This window comes from Triturus cristatus, chromosome 1_1 (assembly GCF_964204655.1).
Source record: "Triturus cristatus chromosome 1_1, aTriCri1.1, whole genome shotgun sequence".
NCBI classification, from domain to species: domain Eukaryota; kingdom Metazoa; phylum Chordata; class Amphibia; order Caudata; family Salamandridae; genus Triturus; species Triturus cristatus.
The window spans coordinates 384,046,824-384,067,073 of NC_140579.1; positions in this window are offsets into that span (position 1 = coordinate 384,046,824).

Here is a 20,250-nt window from a genome sequence, read left to right on the forward strand (position 1 = left end):
AGTGGAGTAGAGTGGAGTAGAGAAGAGTGGAATAGCATTGATTGGAGTAGAGTGGAGAAGAGTAGAGAAGAGTGGAGTAGAGTGGAGTAGAGTGGAGTGAAGTAGCATTGATTGGAGTAGAGTGGAGTAGAGTAGAGTGGAGTAGTGTAGAGTGGATTACAGTGGTGTTGAGTGGAGTAGTGTGGAGTAGCATCGAGTGGAGTAGCATGGAGTAGTGCAGAGTGGAGTAGTGTAGAGTGGAGTAGTGTAGAGTGGAGTACAGTGGAGTAGTGTAGAGTGGAGTACAGTGAAGTAGCGTAGAGTGGAGTAGACTGAAGTAGTGTAGAGTGGAGTAGAGTGGAGTGGAGTAGCATCGATTGGAGTAGAGTGGAGTAGTGTAGAGTGGAATAGTGTAGAGTGGAGTAGAGTGGAGTAGTGTAGAGTGGAGTAGTGTAGAGTGGAGTAGTGTAGAGTGGAGTAGAGTGGAGTAGTGTAGAGTGGAGTAGAGTGGAGTGAAGTAGCATCGATTGGAATAGAGTGGAGTGGAGTAGTGTAGAGTGGAGTAGTGTAGAGTGGAGTACAGTGGAGTAGAGTGGAGTAGTGTGGAGTAGTGTAGAGTGGAGTACAGAGGAAAAGCGTAGAGTTGAGTAGGGTGGAGTGGAGTAGTGTAGAGAGGAGTAGTTTAGAGTGGAGAAGTGTAGAGTGGAGTAGAGTGGAGTAGTGTAGAGTGGAGTAGTGTAGAGTGGAGTAGTGTAGAGTGGAGTAGAGTGGAGTAGTGTAGAGTGGAGTAGTGTAGAGTAGAGTAACATTGCTTGGAGTAGAGTGGAGTAGTGTAGAGTAGAGTAGAGTGGAGTAGTGTAGAGTGGAGTAGTGAAGAGTGGAGTAGAGTGGAGTAGTGTAGAGTGGAGTAGTGTAGAGTGGAGTAGAGTGGAGTGGAGTAGCATTTATTGGAGTAGAGTGGAGTAGTGTAGAGTGGAGTAGAGTGGAGTAGAGTGGAGTAGAGTAGAGTGGAGTAGCATCGATTGGAGTAGAGTGGAGTAGAGTGGTGTAGAGTGGAGTAGTGTAGAGTGGAGTACAGTAGAGTAGAGTGGAGTAATGTAGAGTGGAGTACAGTGGAGTAGTGTAGAGTAGAGTGGAGTGGAGTGGAGTAGAGTGGAGTGGAGTAGCATCGAGTGGAGTAGAGTGGAGTAGTGTAGAGTGGAGTAGTGTAGAGTGGAGTAGAGTGGAGTAGGGTAGAGTGGATTAGAGTTGAGTAGTGTAGAGTGGAGTAGTGTATAGTGGAGTAGCATTGCTTGGAGTAGAGTGGAATAGCGTAGAGTGGAGTAGAGTGGAGTAGAGTAGAGTGGAATAGCATTGATTGGAGTAGAGTGAAGTAGAGTAGAGAAGAGTGGAGTTGAGTGGAGTAGAGTGGAGTGAAGTAGCATCGATTGGAGTAGAGTGGAGTAGAGTAGAGTGGAGTAGAGTGGAGTAGTGTAGAGTGGAGTACAGTGGAGAAGAGTGGAGTAGTGTGGAGTAGCATCGAGTGGAGTAGAATGGAGTAGTGCAGAGTGGAGTAGTGTAGAGTGGAGTAGTGTAGAGTGGAGTACAGTGGAGTAGTGTAGAGTGGAGTACAGTGAAGTAGCGTAGAGTGGAGTAGAGTGGAGTAGTGTAGAGTGGAATAGAGTGGAGTAGAGTGGAGTGGAGTAGTGTAGAGTGGAGTAGTGTAGAGTGGAGTAGAGTGGAGTAGTGTAGAGTGGAGTAGTGTAGAGTGGAGTAGTGTAGAGTGGAGTAGAGTGGAGTAGTGTAGAGTGGAGTAGAGTGGTGTGAAGTAGCATCGATTGGAATAGAGTGGAGTGGAGTAGTGTAGAGTGGAGTAGTATAGAGTGGAGTACAGTGGAGTAGAGTGGAGTAGTGTGGAGTAGCATTGAGTGGAGTAGAGTGGAGTAGTGTAGAGTGGAGTACAGTGGAGTAGTGTGGAGTAGAGTGGAGTGGAGTGGAGTAGAATGGAGTGGAGTAGCATCGAGTGGAGTAGAGTGGAGTAGTGTAGAGTGGAGTAGTGTAGAGTAGAGTAGAGTGGAGTAGAGTGGAGTAGTGTAGAGTGGATTAGAGTGGAGTAGTGTAGAGTGGAGTAGTGTATAGTGGAGTAGCATTGCTTGGAGTAGAGTGGAATAGCGTAGAGTGGAGTAGAGTGGAGTAGAGTAGAGTGGAATAGCATTGATTGGAGTAGAGTGGAGAAGAGTAGAGAAGAGTGGAGTAGAGTGGAGTAGAGTGGAGTGAAGTAGCATTGATTGGAGTAGAGTGGAGTTGAGTAGAGTGGAGTAGAGTGGAGTAGTGTAGAGTGGAGTACAGTGGAGTAGAGTGGAGTAGTGTGGAGTAGCATCGAGTGGAGTAGCATAGAGTAGTGCAGAGTGGAGTAGTGTAGAGTGGAGTAGTGTAGAGTGGAGTACAGTGGAGTAGTGTAGAGTGGAGTAGTGTAGAGTGGAGTAGAGTGGAGTAGTGTAGAGTGGAGTAGTGTGGAGTGGAGTAGAGTGGAGTGGAGTAGCATCGATTGGAGTAGAGTGGAGTAGTGTAGAGTGGAGTAGTGTAGAGTGGAGTAGAGTGGAGTAGTGTAGAGTGGAGTAGTGTAGAGTAGAGTAGAGTGGAGTAGAGTGGAGTAGTGTAGAGTGGATTAGAGTGGAGTAGTGTAGAGTGGAGTAGTGTATAGTGGAGTAGCATTGCTTGAAGTAGAGTGGAATAGCGTAGAGTGGAGTAGAGTGGAGTAGAGTAGAGTGGAATAGCATTGATTGGAGTAGAGTGGAGTAAAGTGGAGTAGAGTCAAGTAGAATGGAGAAGAGTGGAGTGGAGTAGCATTGAGTGCAGTAGAGTGGAGTATAGTGGAGTAGCATTGGTTGGAGTAGAGTGGAGTAGCGTAGAGTGGAGTAGAGTGGAGTTGAGTGGAATAGCGTAAAATGGAGTAGAGTGGAGTGGAATAGAGTGGAGTAGAGTGGAGTGGAGTGGATTAGTGTGGAGGAGCGTGGAGTAGAGTGGAGTAGAGTGGAGAAGCATTGATTGGAGTAGAGTGGAGTAGCATAGAGTAGAGTAGAGTGGAGTAGAGTAGAGTGGAGTAGCATTGATTGGGGTAAAGTGGAGAAGAGTGGAGTAGAGTGGAGAAGAGCAGAGTGGAGTAGCATTGATTGAAGTAGAGTGGAGTAAATTAGAGTGGAGTACAGTGGAGTAGAGTAGTGTAGAGTGGAGTAGTATAAAGAGGAGTAGAGTGGAGTAGTGTGGAGTAGAGTGGAGTGGAGTAGAGTGGAGAAGAGTGGAGTGGAGTGGAATAGTGTAGAGTGGAGTAGTGTAGAGGGAAGTAGAGTGTAGTAGTGTAGATTGGATTAGAGTGGAGTAGTGTAGAGTGGAGTAGTGTAGAGTGGAGTAGAGTGGAGTAGTGTAGAGCATATAAGAGTGGAGTAGTGTTGAGTGGAGTAGTGTAGAGTGGAGTACAGTGGAGTAGTGTAGAGTGGAGTACAGAGGAAAAGCGTAGAGTGGAGTAGAGTGGAGTGGAGTAGTGTAGAGAGGAGTAGTTTAGAGTGGAGTAGTGTAGAGTGGAGTAGAGTGGAGTAGTGTAGAGTGGAGTAGTGTAGAGTGGAGTAGTGTAGAGTGGGGTAGTGTAGAGTGAAGTAGTGTAGAGTGGAGTAGAGTGGAGTGGAGTAACATTAATTGGAGTAGAGTGGAGTAGTGTAGAGTGGTGTAGAGTGGAGTAGAGTGGAGTAGTGTAGAGTGGAGTAGTGAAGAGTGGAGTAGTGTAGAGTGGAGTAGTGTAGAGTGGAGTAGACTGGAGTGGAGTAGCATTTATTGGAGTAGAGTGGAGTAGTGTAGAGTGGAGTAGAGTGGAGTAGAGTGGAGTAGAGTGGAGTGGAGTAGCATCGATTGGAGTAGAGTGGAGTAGAGTGGAGTAGAGTGGAGTAGAGTAGTGTAGAGTGGAGTAGTGTAGAGTGGAGTACAGTGGAGTAGAGTGGAGTAGTGTAGAGTGGAGTACAGTGGAGTAGTGTGGAGTAGAGTGGAGTGGAGGGGAGTAGAGTGGAGTGGAGTAGCATCGAGTGGAGTAGAGTGGAGTAGTGTAGAGTGGAGTAAAGTGGAGCAGAGTGGAGTAGTGTGGAGTAGCATCGAGTGGAGTAGAATGGAGTAGTTCAGAGTGGAGTAGTATAGAGTTGAGTAGTGTAGAGTGGAGTACAGTGGAGTAGCATTGATTGGGGTAGAGTGGAGTAGTGTAGAGTGGAGTAGAGTGGAGTAGAGTGGAGTTGAATAGCATCAATTGGAGTAGAGTGGAGTAGTGTAGAGTATATTAGAGTGGAGTAGTGTTGAGTGGAGTAGTGTAGAGTGGAGTACAGTGAAGTAGCGTAGAGTGGAGTAGAGTGGAGTAGTGTAGAGTGGAGTAGAGTGGAGTAGAGTGGAGTGGAGTAGCATCGATTGGAGTAGAGTGGAGTAGTGTAGAGTGGAGTAGTGTAGAGTGGAGTAGAGTGGAGTAGTGTAGAGTGGAGTAGTGTAGAGTGGAGTAGTGTAGAGTGGAGTAGTGTAGAGTGGAGTAGAGTGGAGTAGTTTAGAGTGGAGTAGAGTGGAGTGAAGTAGCATCGATTGGAATAGAGTGGAGTGGAGTAGTGTAGAGTGGAGTACAGTGCAGTAGAGTGCAGTAGTGTGGAGTAGCATTAAGTGGAGTAGAGTGGAGTAGTGTAGAGTGGAGTACAGTGGAGTAGTGTGGAGTAGAGTGGAGTGGAGTGGAGTAGAATGGAGTGGAGTAGCATCGAGTGGAGTAGAGTGGAGTAGTGTAGAGTGGAGTAGTGTAGAGTGGAGTAGAGTGGAGTAGAGTGGAGTAGTGTAGAGTGGATTAGAGTGGAGTGGTGTAGAGTGGAGTAGTGTATAGTGGAGTAGCATTGCTTGGAGTAAAGTGGAATAGCGTAGAGTGGAGTAGAGTGGAGTAGAGTAGAGTAGAATAGCATTGATTGGAGTAGAGTGGAGAAGAGTAGAGAAGAGTGGAGTAGAGTGGAGTAGAGTGGAGTGAAGTAGCATTGATTGGAGTAGAGTGGAGTAGAGTAGAGTGGAGTAGAGTGGAGTAGTGTAGAGTGGAGTACAGTGGAGTAGAGTGGAGTAGTGTAGAGTAGCATCGAGTGGAGTAGCATGGAGTAGTGCAGAGTGGAGTAGTGTAGAGTGGAGTAGTGTAGAGTGGAGTACAGTGAAGTAGCGTAGAGTGGAGTAGAGATGAGTAGTGTAGAGTGGAGTAGAGTGGAGTGGAGTAGCATCGATTGGAGTAGAGTGGAGTAGTGTAGAGTGGAGTAGTGTAGAGTGGAGTAGAGTGGAGTAGTGTAGAGTGGAGTAGTGTAGAGTGGAGTAGTGTAGAGTGGAGTAGAGTGGAGTAGTGTAGAGTGGAGTAGAGTGGAGTGAAGTAGCATCGATTGGAATAGAGTAGAGTGGAGTAGTGTAGAGTGGAGTAGTGTAGAGTGGAGTACAGTGAAGTAGAGTGGAGTAGTGTGGAGTAGCATTGAGTGGAGTAGAGTGGAGTAGTATAGAGTGGAGTAGTGTAGAGTGGAGTAGAGTGGAGTAGTGTAGAGTATATTAGAGTGTAGTAGTGTTGAGTGGAGTAGTATAGAGTGGAGTACAGAGGAGTAGTGTAGAGTGGAGTACAGAGGAAAAGCGTAGAGTGGAGTAGAGTGGAGTAGTGTAGAGAGGAGTAGTTTAGAGTGGAGTAGTGTAGAGTGGAGTAGAGTGGAGTAGTGTAGAGTGGAGTAGTGTAGAGTGGAGTACAGTGGAGTAGTGTAGAGTGGAGTACAGTGAAGTAGCGTAGAGTGGAGTAGAGTGGAGTAGTGTAAAGTGGAGTAGAGTGGAGTAGAGTGGAGTGGAGTAGCATCGATTGGAGTAGAGTGGAGTAGTGTAGAGTGGAGTAGTGTAGAGTGGAGTAGAGTGGAGTAGTGTAGAGTGGAGTAGAGTGGAGTGAAGTAGCATCGATTGGAATAGAGTGGAGTGGAGTAGTGTAGAGTGGAGTACAGTGGAGTAGAGTGGAGTAGTGTGGAGTAGCATTGAGTGGAGTAGAGTGGAGTAGTGTAGAGTGGAGTACAGTGGAGTAGAGTGGAGTAGTGTAGAGTGGAGTACAGTGGAGTAGTGTGGAGTAGAGTGGAGTGGAGTGGAATAGAATGGAGTGGAGTAGCATCGAGTGGAGTAGAATGGAGTAGTGTAGAGTGGAGTAGTGTAGAGTGGAGTAGAGTGGAGTAGAGTGGAGTAGTGTAGAGTGGATTAGAGTGGAGTAGTGTAGAGTGGAGTAGTGTATAGTGGAGTAGCATTGCTTGGAGTAGAGTGGAATAGCGTAGAGTGGAGTAGAGTGGAGTAGAGTAGAGTGGAATAGCATTGATTGGAGTAGAGTGGAGAACAGTAGAGAAGAGTGGAGTAGAGTGGAGTAGAGTGGAGTGAAGTAGCATTGATTGGAGTAGAGTGGAGTAGGGTAGAGTGGAGTAGAGTGGAGTAGTGTAGAGTGGAGTACAGTGGAGTAGAGTGGAGTAGTGTGGAGTAGCATCGAGTGGAGTAGCATGGAGTAGTGCAGAGTGGAGTAGTGTAGAGTGAAGTTGTGAGAAGTTGGCCTGGCATATGCTGTTCCTAGTTATAGGGACACCTTGCACCAGTCCAATTCGACTCTTATTGATGATAGGTTTAAGACAACCTTTAAAGAAAGCTATCCTAGTGGTAGCTGTGGAGAGCAGCCTTCAGGCTAAGTCTTGAAGGAGTGTTAAGCTTATTGTTTTACCATAATAACCTCTTGAATATCCAAATGAAAGAGTAGCCCACACAGGTATATATATAAAATATATGTATTTATTCTAGACAGAATCCCACAGTCACTTTATGTGGCTAGTGGCAAAGTTACACTTCAAACAAGCATTTATAAACACAATAAATAGCACAGAAATCAATGGGCCCCAGGGGGGGACCAAACCATATACTAAAATAGTGGTATAAGAACCACGACAATTCTACAGGCAATGCCTAGGGCATTCAGGATCGCTTGCCCCTTCAGAATCCACCCACAGTTAAGAGGAAGGGGACCCACGGGAGGCGTGTGCAGTGCGAGAAGTTGCTATCGAGATCGCAATGTTAGCCTATGGAGAATGTCGCGGTTGAATAATTAAGGTTTAAGGACACTTCTAACAACAGTACAAAGTTAAGGCTTGAGACGTAAGGCTTTGGAGAGCCCACCACCACGGGAGTACCGAAGTACCACTGTTACCTGCCCCAGGGAAGCCGGGTGCATAGGTCGATTCTGGTGTCGGGTCGCGGGCTGATTTTCTATGGAAAAGTAGTCCAAACTGCTGCTAGCTGAAAGCGTCGTTGAAGTCGTGAAGATTAAAGTTGAAGAGAAGATAAAGGTGAGCCTGAAAGCAGAGGGGACAGAGTCTGGGTCACAGCACAGTGACCAGGGAGCTCCCAGGAAGGAGCTCGTGGATGTCGGGTGCTTCAGCTGTGGAAGGTACAGCTGGGCTCTGCAGTCACAGGCTCCGGGAGGCTTCAAGGAAGGCCAGCTTCTGGAGGGCGACTGTCCCACGTCGGCTGAGGGTCGCTGCGGTGTTAGTGTCCCGATTGGATCCACTAAGCATTGGCAACCGCAACCCACGCAAGATGAACAAAGCAGCTGCTGGTGCAGACCCACGAGGTCTGAGGGTGCTCTCCTTTGCAGGGAGCGTAGAGCAGGCCTGGAGCAACCAGGGGAACTCTTGGAAAGATAGGTTTTCCTCCGTCAGGGCCCACAAGTCGAGAGACAAGGGACCGCGGAGGGCAGCAAAATGGAGTGCGTAAAAGGGCTCTCACGGGCCACCGGAGTGGACTAGGGGGCTGAGCTTTGGCACGGATGCTGCTTGAAGATTGACTCAGAAATGGGCCAAAGCACAACTTCCCCACTGGTCGGGGTCGTGTGCTATGCAAGAGGTGGCCGGGGTCTTGGGGTATGCAGGGATCTCGGCACCCACGTGGTCCACGGTGCTCAGACTTGCTGGGCACGCTCACAGGACTCTGGGATGCACTGGAGACCCACCTCAAGGTTGATGGAAGGCGTCGAAGTTCGTGAGAGCAGCGAAGTTCCAACCGGGTATCTTGCAGTCTTTCAGGTGCCTGCCAAGCAGGGGGATAACTCCTTTATCCCAAGGGAGATTTCTTCAGTCAGCTGGGCAGCAGCTCATCGAAGGTCAGTTCTGTAAAGTTCTGGATTAATCTGAGGCTCTGGGGCCAGGTTCTTCACATATATCCCCAAGATTAGGGGATGGTCCAAACAAGAGCCTACCAATCAGAGTAGAGGCGGGAAAGGGTGGCTACACCCACTCCCCTTTGTGTGTTTCCCGCCTGGGCGAGGGGCAGGATGCCCCTGAACCGGTTCCAGGCGGTGTATGCAGATTTGGGGCTCTGCAGCTGCCTACGTGCAACTCTGAATGGACATTTGGTGCACCCACCCTGTTCCAATCCACATATCCTGTCTGGGGAGGTGCTGGCACCTCCCTGCCACAGGAGCCCTATTGTCCAGATGGCGAGGCTGGGGTTTTCCCCAGCAACAGCCAGCCAGAGTCGTGTAGGTGGCGGACAGTAGCCATTTTGTGGTACATGTGCACTTTTAAATTGGTGTCTAAATTCTACCGCTTTTCCCATATCGCCCTTCTAGCAAGGGGGAATCGTACCCTCATGCCCATGGCTGGACTTAGGGTATGATTCCTTCATGTTTGACACCAAACACGATATGGTTCTGTGTAGCCATTCTCAAGTTATTGCGATGACGCGTTTCACTTATAATGCGGTTAAGAGTATATGGTATGGCTACACTTCAAACAACCCAGTAACGATTTTACGAAGGTTGCAGAGAGGTCCTACTCACGTAGGGGTCCCCCCTCACACATACCTCAGCACCCAGCCCTGTAGGATTACCAGGGCCTGCCATAGGGGTGACCTATGAGAGTATATGTGTTGTAATGGTGTGGGATATAGGGTACCTACATCCCTGTAAGGGGTGCTAGCACCACCTTACCCAGACTACAGTAGTGGTCTGGTGGTGTCAGTTTGTGTGGCTGTCCCAGGGTGGCACAATAAGTGCTGTAGCCCTGGTAGGCCTACTGGGGGACCCATGCCCTGGGTACCTAGGGTACCATCTACAAGGGACTGGTAGGGCATGCCCAGCATACAATTAGGTTTGTACCTAGAGTACTCACATCAGTTTTAGGGAGAAAGCAGATAGGCTGGGGTCCTGGATAGCAGGATCCCAGCCAGACTAGTCAAAAACCACTCAAATACCAGGCAAAAAGTTGGGGGTAACCATTAGTCAGATTCCACTCTCCTACAGGAGTACAGTGGAGTAGAGTGGAGTAGTGTAGAGTGGAGTACAGTGGAGTAGTGTGGAGTAGAGTGTAGTGTAGTGGAGTAGAGTGGAGTGGAGTAGCATCGAGTGGAGTAGAGTGGAGTAGTGTAGAGTGGAGTAGAGTGGAGTAGAGTGGAGTAGTGTAGAGTGGATTAGAGTGGAGTTGTGTAGAGTGGAGTAGTGTATAGTGGAGTAGCATTGCTTGGAGTAGAGTGGAATAGCGTAGAGTGGAGTAGAGTGGAGTAGAGTAGAGTGGAATAGCATTGATTGGAGTAGAGTGGAGTGAAGTGGAGTAGAGTGAAGTAGAATGGAGAAGAGTGGAGTGGAGTAGCATTGAGTGCAGTAGAGTGGAGTAGAGTGGAGTAGCATTGGTTGGAGTAGAGTGGAGTAGAGCAGTGTAGAGTGGAGTAGTGTAGAGTGGAGTACAGTGGAGTAGAGTGGAGTAGTGTAGAGTGGAGTACAGTGGAGTAGTGTGGAGTAGAGTGGAGTGGAGTGGAATAGAGTGGAGTGGAGTAGCATCGAGTGGAGTAGAGTAGAGTAGTGTAGAGTGGAGTAGTGTAGAGTGGAGTAGAGTGGAGTAGTGTAGAGTGGATTAGAGTGGAGTAGTGTAGAGTGGAGTAGTGTAGAGTGGAGTAGTGTAGAGTGGAGTAGAGTGGAGTAGTGTAGAGTGGAGTAGAGTGGAGTGGAGTAACATTGATTGGAGTAGAGTGGAGTAGTGTAGAGTGGAGTAGTGTAGAGTGGAGTAGAATGGAGTAGTGTAGAGTGGAGTAGTGAAGAGTGGAGTAGAGTGGAGTAGTGTAGAGTGGAGTAGTGTAGAGTGGAGTAGAGTGGAGTGGAGTAGCATTTATTGGAATAGAGTGGAGTAGTGTAGAGTGGAGTAGAGTGGAGTAGAGTGGAGTAGAGTGGAGTGGAGTAGCATCGGTTGGAGTAGAGTGGAGTAGAGTGGAGTAGAGTAGTGTAGAGTGGAGTAGTATAGAGTGGAGTACAGTGGAGTAGAGTGGAGTAGTGTAGAGTGGAGTACAGTGGAGTAGTGTGGAGTAGAGTGGAGTGGAGTAGAGTGGAGTGGAGTAGCATCAAGTGGAGTAGAGTGGAGTAGTGTAGAGTGGAGTAGTGTAGAGTGGAGTAGAGTGGAGTAGTGTAGAGTGGATTAGAGTGGAGTAGTGTAGAGTGGAGTAGTGCATAGTGGAGTAGCATTGCTTGGAGTAGAGTGGAATAGCGTAGAGTGGTGTAGAGTGGAGTAGAGTAGAGTGGAATAGCATTGATTGGAGTAGAGTGGAGTAAAGTGGAGTAGAGTGAAGTAGAATGGAGAAGAGTGGAGTGGAGTAGCATTGAGTGCAGTAGAGTGGAGTATAGTGGAGTAGCATTGGTTGGAGTAGAGTGGAGTAGCGTAGAGTGGAGTAGAGTGGAGTAGAGTGGAATAGCGTAAAATGGAGTAGAGTGGAGTGGAATAGAGTGGAGTAGAGTGGAGTGGAGTGGAGTAGTGTGGAGGAGCGTGGAGTAGAGTGGAGTAGAGTGGAGAAGCATTGATTGGAGTAGAGTGGAGTAGCATAGAGTAGAGTAGAGTGGAGTAGCATTGATTGGGGTAAAGTGGAGAAGAGTAGAGTAGAGTGGAGTAGAGTGGAGTAGAGTGGAGAAGAGCAGAGTGGAGTAGCATTGATTGAAGTAGAGTGGAGAAGATTAGAGTGGAGTAGAGTGGAGTAGAGTAGTGTAGAGTGGAGTAGTATAAAGAGGAGTAGAGTGGAGTAGTGTGGAGTAGAGTGGAGTGGAGTAGAGTGGAGAAGAGTGGAGTAGTGTAGAGTGAAGTAGAATGTAGTAGTGTATATTGGATTAGAGTGGAGTAGTGTATAGTGGAGTAGTGTAGAGTGTAATAGAGTGGAGTAGTATAGAGTGGAGTAGTGTAGAGTGGAGTAGTGTAGAGTGGAGTAGAGTGGAGTAGAGTGGAGTGAAGTAGCATTGATTGGAGTAGAGTGGAGTAGAGTAGAGGGGAGTAGAGTGGTGTGGAGTAGTGTAGAGTGGAGTAGTGTAGAGTGGAGCACAGTGGAGTAGAGTGGAGTAGTGTGGAGTAGAGTGGAGTGGAGTAGTATAGAGTGTAGTAGTGTAGAGTGGAGTAGAGTGGAGTAGAGTGGAGTAGTGTAGAGTGGATTAGAGTGGAGTAGTGTAGAGTGGAATACTGTATAGTGGAGTAGCATTGCTTGGAGTAGAGTGGAATAGCGTAGCGTAGAGTGGAGTAGAGTGGAGTAGAGTAGAGTGGAATAGCATTGATTGGAGTAGAGTGGAGTAAAGTGGAGTAGAGTGAAGTAGAATGGAGAAGAGTGGAGTGGAGTAGCATTGAGCGCAGTAGAGTGGAGTATAGTGGAGTAGCACTGGTTGGAGTAGAGTGGAGTAGAGTAGAGTAGAGCAGTGTAGAGTGGAGTAGTGTAGAGTGGAGTACAGTGGAGTAGAGTGGAGTAGTGTAGAGTGGAGTACAGTGGAGTAGTGTGGAGTAGAATGGAGTGGAGTGGAGTAGAGTGGAGTGGAGTAGCATCGAGTGGAGTAGAGTGGAGTAGTGTAGAGTGGATTAGAGTGGAGTAGTGTAGAGTGGAGTAGTGTATAGTGGAGTAGCATTGCTTGGAGTAGAGTGGAATAGCGTAGAGTGGAGTAGAGTGGAGTAAAGGAAAAGTGGAATAGCATTGATTGGAGTAGAGTGGAGAAGAGTAGAGAAGAGTGGATTAGAGTGGAGTAGAGTGGAGTGAAGTAGCATCGATTGGAGTAAAGTGGAGTAAAGTAGAGTGGAGTAGAGTGGAGTAGTGTAGAGTGGAGTACAGTGGAGTAGAGTGGAGTAGTGTGGAGTACTATCGAGTGGAGTAGAATGGAGTAGTGCAGAGTGGAGTAGTGTAGAGTGGAGTAGTGTAGAGTGGAGTACAGTGGAGTAGTGTAGAGTGGAGTACGGTGAAGTAGCATAGAGTGGAGTAGAGTGGAGTAGTGTAGAGTGGAGTAGAGTGGAGTAGAGTGGAGTGGAGTAGCATCGATTGGAGTAGAGTGGAGTAGTGTAGAGTGGAGTAGTGTAGAGTGGAGTAGAGTGGAGTAGTGTAGAGTGGAGTAGTGTAGAGTGGAGTAGTGTACAGTGGAGTAGAGTGGAGTAGTGTAAAGTGGAGTAGAGTTGAGTGAAGTAGCATCGATTGGAATAGAGTGGAGTGGAGTAGTGTAGACTGGAGTAGTGTAGAGTGGAGTAGAGTGGAGTAGTGTGGAGTAGCATTGAGTGGAGTAGAGTGGAGTAGTATAGAGTGGAGTAGTGTAGAGTGGAGTAGAGGTGGAGTAGTGTAGAGTATATTAGAGTGTAGTAGTGTTGAGTGGAGTAGTGTAGAGTGGAGTACAGTGGAGTAGTGTAGAGTGGAGTACAGAGGAAAAGCGTAGAGTGGAGTACAGTGGAGTGGAGTAGTGTAGAGAGGAGTAGTTTAGAGTGGAGTAGTGTAGAGTGGAATAGAGTGGAGTAGTGTAGAGTGGAGTAGTGTAGAGTGGAGTAGAGTGGAGTGGAGTAACATTGATTGGAGTAGAGTGGAGTAGTGTAGAGTGGAGTAGTGTAGAGTGGATTAGAGTGGAGTAGTGTAGAGTGGAGTAGTGAAGATTGGAGTAGAGTGGAGTAGTGTAGAGTGGAGTAGAGTGGAGTGGAGTAGCATTTATTGGAGTAGAGTGGAGTAGTGTAGAGTGGAGTAGAGTGGAGTGGAGTAGCATCGATTGGAGTAGAGTAGAGTAGAGTGGAGTAGAGTGGAGTAGAGTAGTGTAGAGTGGAGTAGTGTAGAGTGGAGTACAGTGGAGTAGAGTGGAGTAGTGTAGAGTGGAGTACAGTGGAGTAGTGTGGAGTAGAGTGGAGTGCAGTGGAGTAGAGTGGAGTGGAGTAGCATCAAGTGGAGTAGAGTGGAGTAGTGTAGAGTGGAGTAGTGTAGAGTGGAGTAGAGTGGAGTAGAGTGGAGTGGAGTAGCATCGATTGGGGTAGAGTAGAGTAGAGTGGAGTAGAGTAGTGTAGAGTGGAGTAGTGTAGAGTGGAGTACAGTGGAGTAGAGTGGAGTAGTGTAGAGTGGAGTACAGTGGTGTAGTGTGGAGTAGAGTGGAGTGCAGTGGAGTAGAGTGGAGTGGAGTAGCAACGAGTGGAGTAGAGTGGAGTAGTGTAGAGTAGAGTAGTGTAGAGTGGAGTAGAGTGGAGTAGAGTGGAGTAGTGTAGAGTGGATTAGAGTGGAGTAGTGTAGAGTGGAGTAGAGTATAGTGGAGTAGCATTGCTTGGAGTAGAGTGGAATAGCGTAGAGTGGAGTAGAGTAGAGTGGAATAGCATTGATTGGAGTAGAGTGGAGTAAAGTGGAGTAGAGTGAAGTAGAATGGAGAAGAGTGGAGTGGAGTAGCATTGAGTGCAGTAGAGTGGAGTATAGTGGAGTAGCATTGGTTGGAGTAGAGTGGAGTAGCGTAGAGTGGAGTAGAGTGGAGTAGAATGGAATAGCGTAAAATGGAATAGAGTGGAGTGGAATAGAGTGGAGTAGAGTGGAGTGGAGTGGAGTAGTGTGGAGGAGTGTGGAGTAGAGTGGAGCAGAGTGGAGAAGCATTGATTGGAGTAGAGTGGAGTAGCATAGAGTAGAGTAGAGTGGAATAGAGTAGAGTGGAGTAGCATTGATTGGGGTAAAGTGGAGAAGAGTAGAGTAGAGTGAAGTAGAGTGGAGTAGAGTGGGGAAGAGCAGAGTGAAGTAGCATTGATTGAAGTAGAGTGGAGTAGATTAGAGTGGAGTAGAGTGGAGTAGAGTAGTGTAGAGTGGAGTAGTATAAAGCGGAGTAGAGTGGAGTAGTGTGGAGTAGAGTGGAGTGGAGTAGAGTGGAGAAGAGTGGAGTGGAGTGTAATAGTATAGAGTGGAGTAGTGTAGAGTGAAGTAGAGTGTAGTAGTGTAGATTGGATTAGAGTGGAGTAGTGTAGAGTGGAGTAGTGTAGAGTGTAATAGAGTGGAGTAGTATAGAGTGGAGTAGTGTAGAGTGGAGTAGTGTAGACTGGAGTAGAGTTGAGTAGAGTGGAGTGAAGTAGCATTGATTGGAGTAGAGTGGAGTAGAGTAGAGTGGAGTAGAGTGGCGTGGAGTAGTGTAGAGTGGAGTAGTGTAGAGTGGAGTAGTGTAGAGTGGAGTACAGTGGAGTAGAGTGGAGTAGTGTGGAGTAGAGTGGAGTGGAGTAGTGTAGAGTGAAGTAGAGTGTAGTAGTGTAGAGTGGATTAGAGTGGAGTAGTGTAGAGTGGAGTAGTGTAGAGTGGAGTAGAGTGGAGTAGTGTAGAGTGGAGTAGTATAGAGTGGAGTAGTGTAGAGTGGAGTAGAGTGGAGTGAAGTAGCATCGATTGAAGTAGAGTGGAGTACAGTAGAGTAGAGTAGAGTGGAGTGGAGTAGTGTAGAGTGGTGTAGTGTAGAGTGGAGTACAGTGGAGTAGAGTGGAGTAGTGTGGAGTAGCATTGAGTGGAGTAGAGTGGAGTAGTATAGAGTGGGGTAGTGTAGAGTGGAGTAGAGTGGAGTAGTGTAGAGTATATTAGAGTGGAGTGGTGTTGAGAGGAGTAGTGTAGAGTGGAGTACAGTGGAGTAGTGTAGAGTGGTGTACAGAGAGGTAGCGTAGAGTGCAGTAGAGTAGAGTAGTGTAGAGTGGAGTAGAGTGGAGAAGAGTGGAGTGGAGTAGCATCGATTGGAGTAGTGTGGAGTAGAGTGGAGTAGTGTAGAGTGGAGTAGAGAGGAGTAGAGTGGAGTAGTGTAGAGTGGAGTAGTGTAGAGTGGAGTAGTGTAGAGTGGAGTGGATTAGAGTAGAGTAGTGTGGAGTAGAGTGGAGTATCATCGATTGGAGTAGAGTGTAGTAGAGTGTAGTAGAGTGGAGTAGCATAAAATGGAGTAGAGTGGAGTGGAATAGAGTGGAGTAGAGTGGAGTGGAGTGGAGTGGAGTAGTGTGGAATAGCGTAGAGTGCAGTAGCGTAGAGTGGAGTAGAGTGGAGTAGAGTGGAGTAGCATTGATTGTAGTAGAGTGGAGTAGCGTAGAGTGGAGTAGAGTAGAGTGGAGTAGCATTGATTGAAATAGAGTGGAGAAGAGTAGAGTAGAGTGGAGTAGAGTAGAGTGGAATAGCATTGATTGGAGTAGAGTGGAGTAAAGTGGAGTAGAGTGAAGTAGAATGGAGAAGAGTGGAGTGGAGTAGCATTGAGCGCAGTAGAGTGGAGTATAGTGGAGTAGCACTGGTTGGAGTAGAGTGGAGTAGAGTAGAGTAGAGCAGTGTAGAGTGGAGTAGTGTAGAGTGGAGTACAGTGGAGTAGAGTGGAGTAGTGTAGAGTGGAGTACAGTGGAGTAGTGTGGAGTAGAATGGAGTGGAGTGGAGTAGAGTGGAGTGGAGTAGCATCGAGTAGAGTAGAGTGGAGTAGTGTAGAGTGGATTAGAGTGGAGTAGTGTAGAGTGGAGTAGTGTATAGTGGAGTAGCATTGCTTGGAGTAGAGTGGAATAGCGTAGAGTGGAGTAGAGTGGAGTAAAGGAAAAGTGGAATAGCATTGATTGGAGTAGAGTGGAGAAGAGTAGAGAAGAGTGGATTAGAGTGGAGTAGAGTGGAGTGAAGTAGCATCGATTGGAGTAAAGTGGAGTAAAGTAGAGTGGAGTAGAGTGGAGTAGTGTAGAGTGGAGTACAGTGGAGTAGAGTGGAGTAGTGTGGAGTAGCATCGAGTGGAGTAGAATGGAGTAGTGCAGAGTGGAGTAGTGTAGAGTGGAGTAGTGTAGAGTGGAGTACAGTGGAGTAGTGTAGAGTGGAGTACGGTGAAGTAGCATAGAGTGGAGTAGAGTGGAGTAGTGTAGAGTGGAGTAGAGTGGAGTAGAGTAGAGTGGAGTAGCATCGATTGGAGTAGAGTGGAGTAGTGTAGAGTGGAGTAGTGTAGAGTGGAGTAGAGTGGAGTAGTGTAGAGTGGAGTAGTGTAGAGTGGAGTAGTGTACAGTGGAGTAGAGTGGAGTAGTGTAAAGTGGAGTAGAGTTGAGTGAAGTAGCATCGATTGGAATAGAGTGGAGTGGAGTAGTGTAGACTGGAGTAGTGTAGAGTGGAGTAGAGTGGAGTAGTGTGGAGTAGCATTGAGTGGAGTAGAGTGGAGTAGTATAGAGTGGAGTAGTGTAGAGTGGAGTAGAGGTGGAGTAGTGTAGAGTATATTAGAGTGTAGTAGTGTTGAGTGGAGTAGTGTAGAGTGGAGTACAGTGGAGTAGAGTGGAGTAGTGTAGAGTGGAGTACAGTGGAGTAGTGTGGAGTAGAGTGGAGTGGAGTGGAATAGAGTGGAGTGGAGTAGCATCGAGTGGAGTAGAGTGGAGTAGTGTAGAGTGGAGTAGTGTAGAGTGGAGTAGAGTGGAGTAGTGTAGAGTGGATTAGAGTGGAGTAGTGTAGAGTGGAGTAGTGTAGAGTGGAGTAGTGTAGAGTGGAGTAGAGTGGAGTAGTGTAGAGTGGAGTAGAGTGGAGTGGAGTAACATTGATTGGAGTAGAGTGGAGTAGTGTAGAGTGGAGTAGTGTAGAGTGGAGTAGAATGGAGTAGTGTAGAGTGGAGTAGTGAAGAGTGGAGTAGAGTGGAGTAGTGTAGAGTGGAGTAGTGTAGAGTGGAGTAGAGTGGAGTGGAGTAGCATTTATTGGAGTAGAGTGGAGTAGTGTAGAGTGGAGTACAGTGGAGTAGTGTGGAGTAGAGTGGAGTGGAGTAGAGTGGAGTGGAGTAGCATCAAGTGGAGTAGAGTGGAGTAGTGTAGAGTGGAGTAGTGTAGAGTGGAGTAGAGTGGAGTAGTGTAGAGTGGATTAGAGTGGAGTAGTGTAGAGTGGAGTAGTGCATAGTGGAGTAGCATTGCTTGGAGTAGAGTGGAATAGCGTAGAGTGGTGTAGAGTGGAGTAGAGTAGAGTGGAATAGCATTGATTGGAGTAGAGTGGAGTAAAGTGGAGTAGAGTGAAGTAGAATGGAGAAGAGTGGAGTGGAGTAGCATTGAGTGCAGTAGAGTGGAGTATAGTGGAGTAGCATTGGTTGGAGTAGAGTGGAGTAGCGTAGAGTGGAGTAGAGTGGAATAGCGTAAAATGGAGTAGAGTGGAGTGGAATAGAGTGGAGTAGAGTGGAGTGGAGTGGAGTAGTGTGGAGGAGCGTGGAGTAGAGTGGAGTAGAGTGGAGAAGCATTGATTGGAGTAGAGTGGAGTAGCATAGAGTAGAGTAGAGTGGAGTAGCATTGATTGGGGTAAAGTGGAGAAGAGTAGAGTAGAGTGGAGTAGAGTGGAGTAGAGTGGAGAAGAGCAGAGTGGAGTAGCATTGATTGAAGTAGAGTGGAGAAGATTAGAGTGGAGTAGAGTGGAGTAGAGTAGTGTAGAGTGGAGTAGTATAAAGAGGAGTAGAGTGGAGTAGTGTGGAGTAGAGTGGAGTGGAGTAGAGTGGAGAAGAGTGGAGTAGTGTAGAGTGAAGTAGAATGTAGTAGTGTATATTGGATTAGAGTGGAGTAGTGTATAGTGGAGTAGTGTAGAGTGTAATAGAGTGGAGTAGTATAGAGTGGAGTAGTGTAGAGTCGAGTAGTGTAGAGTGGAGTAGAGTGGAGTAGAGTGGAGTGAAGTAGCATTGATTGGAGTAGAGTGGAGTAGAGTAGAGGGGAGTAGAGTGGTGTGGAGTAGTGTAGAGTGGAGTAGTGTAGAGTGGAGCACAGTGGAGTAGAGTGGAGTAGTGTGGAGTAGAGTGGAGTGGAGTAGTATAGAGTGTAGTAGTGTAGAGTGGAGTAGAGTGGAGTAGAGTGGAGTAGTGTAGAGTGGATTAGAGTGGAGTAGTGTAGAGTGGAATACTGTATAGTGGAGTAGCATTGCTTGGAGTAGAGTGGAATAGCGTAGCGTAGAGTGGAGTAGAGTGGAGTAGAGTAGAGTGGAATAGCATTGATTGGAGTAGAGTGGAGTAAAGTGGAGTAGAGTGAAGTAGAATGGAGAAGAGTGGAGTGGAGTAGCATTGAGCGCAGTAGAGTGGAGTATAGTGGAGTAGCACTGGTTGGAGTAGAGTGGAGTAGAGTAGAGTAGAGCAGTGTAGAGTGGAGTAGTGTAGAGTGGAGTACAGTGGAGTAGAGTGGAGTAGTGTAGAGTGGAGTACAGTGGAGTGAAGTAGCATCGATTGGAGTAAAGTGGAGTAAAGTAGAGTGGAGTAGAGTGGAGTAGTGTAGAGTGGAGTACAGTGGAGTAGAGTGGAGTAGTGTGGAGTACTATCGAGTGGAGTAGAATGGAGTAGTGCAGAGTGGAGTAGTGTAGAGTGGAGTAGTGTAGAGTGGAGTACAGTGGAGTAGTGTAGAGTGGAGTACGGTGAAGTAGCATAGAGTGGAGTAGAGTGGAGTAGTGTAGAGTGGAGTAGAGTGGAGTAGAGTGGAGTGGAGTAGCATCGATTGGAGTAGAGTGGAGTAGTGTAGAGTGGAGTAGTGTAGAGTGGAGTAGAGTGGAGTAGTGTAGAGTGGAGTAGTGTAGAGTGGAGTAGTGTACAGTGGAGTAGAGTGGAGTAGTGTAAAGTGGAGTAGAGTTGAGTGAAGTAGCATCGATTGGAATAGAGTGGAGTGGAGTAGTGTAGACTGGAGTAGTGTAGAGTGGAGTAGAGTGGAGTAGTGTGGAGTAGCATTGAGTGGAGTAGAGTGGAGTAGTATAGAGTGGAGTAGTGTAGAGTGGAGTAGAGGTGGAGTAGTGTAGAGTATATTAGAGTGTAGTAGTGTTGAGTGGAGTAGTGTAGAGTGGAGTACAGTGGAGTAGTGTAGAGTGGAGTACAGAGGAAAAGCGTAGAGTGGAGTACAGTGGAGTGGAGTAGTGTAGAGAGGAGTAGTTTAGAGTGGAGTAGTGTAGAGTGGAATAGAGTGGAGTAGTGTAGAGTGGAGTAGTGTAGAGTGGAGTAGAGTGGAGTGGAGTAACATTGATTGGAGTAGAGTGGAGTAGTGTAGAGTGGAGTAGTGTAGAGTGGATTAGAGTGGAGTAGTGTAGAGTGGAGTAGTGAAGATTGGAGTAGAGTGGAGTAGTGTAGAGTGGAGTAGAGTGGAGTGGAGTAGCATTTATTGGAGTAGAGTGGAGTAGTGTAGAGTGGAGTAGAGTGGAGTGGAGTAGCATCGATTGGAGTAGAGTAGAGTAGAGTGGAGTAGAGTGGAGTAGAGTAGTGTAGAGTGGAGTAGTGTAGAGTGGAGTACAGTGGAGTAGAGTGGAGTAGTGTAGAGTGGAGTACAGTGGAGTAGTGTGGAGTAGAGTGGAGTGCAGTGGAGTAGAGTGGAGTGGAGTAGCATCAAGTGGAGTAGAGTGGAGTAGTGTAGAGTGGAGTAGTGTAGAGTGGAGTAGAGTGGAGTAGAGTGGAGTGGAGTAGCATCGATTGGGGTAGAGTAGAGTAGAGTGGAGTAGAGTAGTGTAGAGTGGAGTAGTGTAGAGTGGAGTACAGTGGAGTAGAGTGGAGTAGTGTAGAGTGGAGTACAGTGGTGTAGTGTGGAGTAGAGTGGAGTGCAGTGGAGTAGAGTGGAGTGGAGTAGCAACGAGTGGAGTAGAGTGGAGTAGTGTAGAGTAGAGTAGTGTAGAGTGGAGTAGAGTGGAGTAGAGTGGAGTAGTGTAGAGTGGATTAGAGTGGAGTAGTGTAGAGTGGAGTAGAGTATAGTGGAGTAGCATTGCTTGGAGTAGAGTGGAATAGCGTAGAGTGGAGTAGAGTAGAGTGGAATAGCATTGATTGGAGTAGAGTGGAGTAAAGTGGAGTAGAGTGAAGTAGAATGGAGAAGAGTGGAGTGGAGTAGCATTGAGTGCAGTAGAGTGGAGTATAGTGGAGTAGCATTGGTTGGAGTAGAGTGGAGTAGCGTAGAGTGGAGTAGAGTGGAGTAGAATGGAATAGCGTAAAATGGAATAGAGTGGAGTGGAATAGAGTGGAGTAGAGTGGAGTGGAGTGGAGTAGTGTGGAGGAGTGTGGAGTAGAGTGGAGCAGAGTGGAGAAGCATTGAT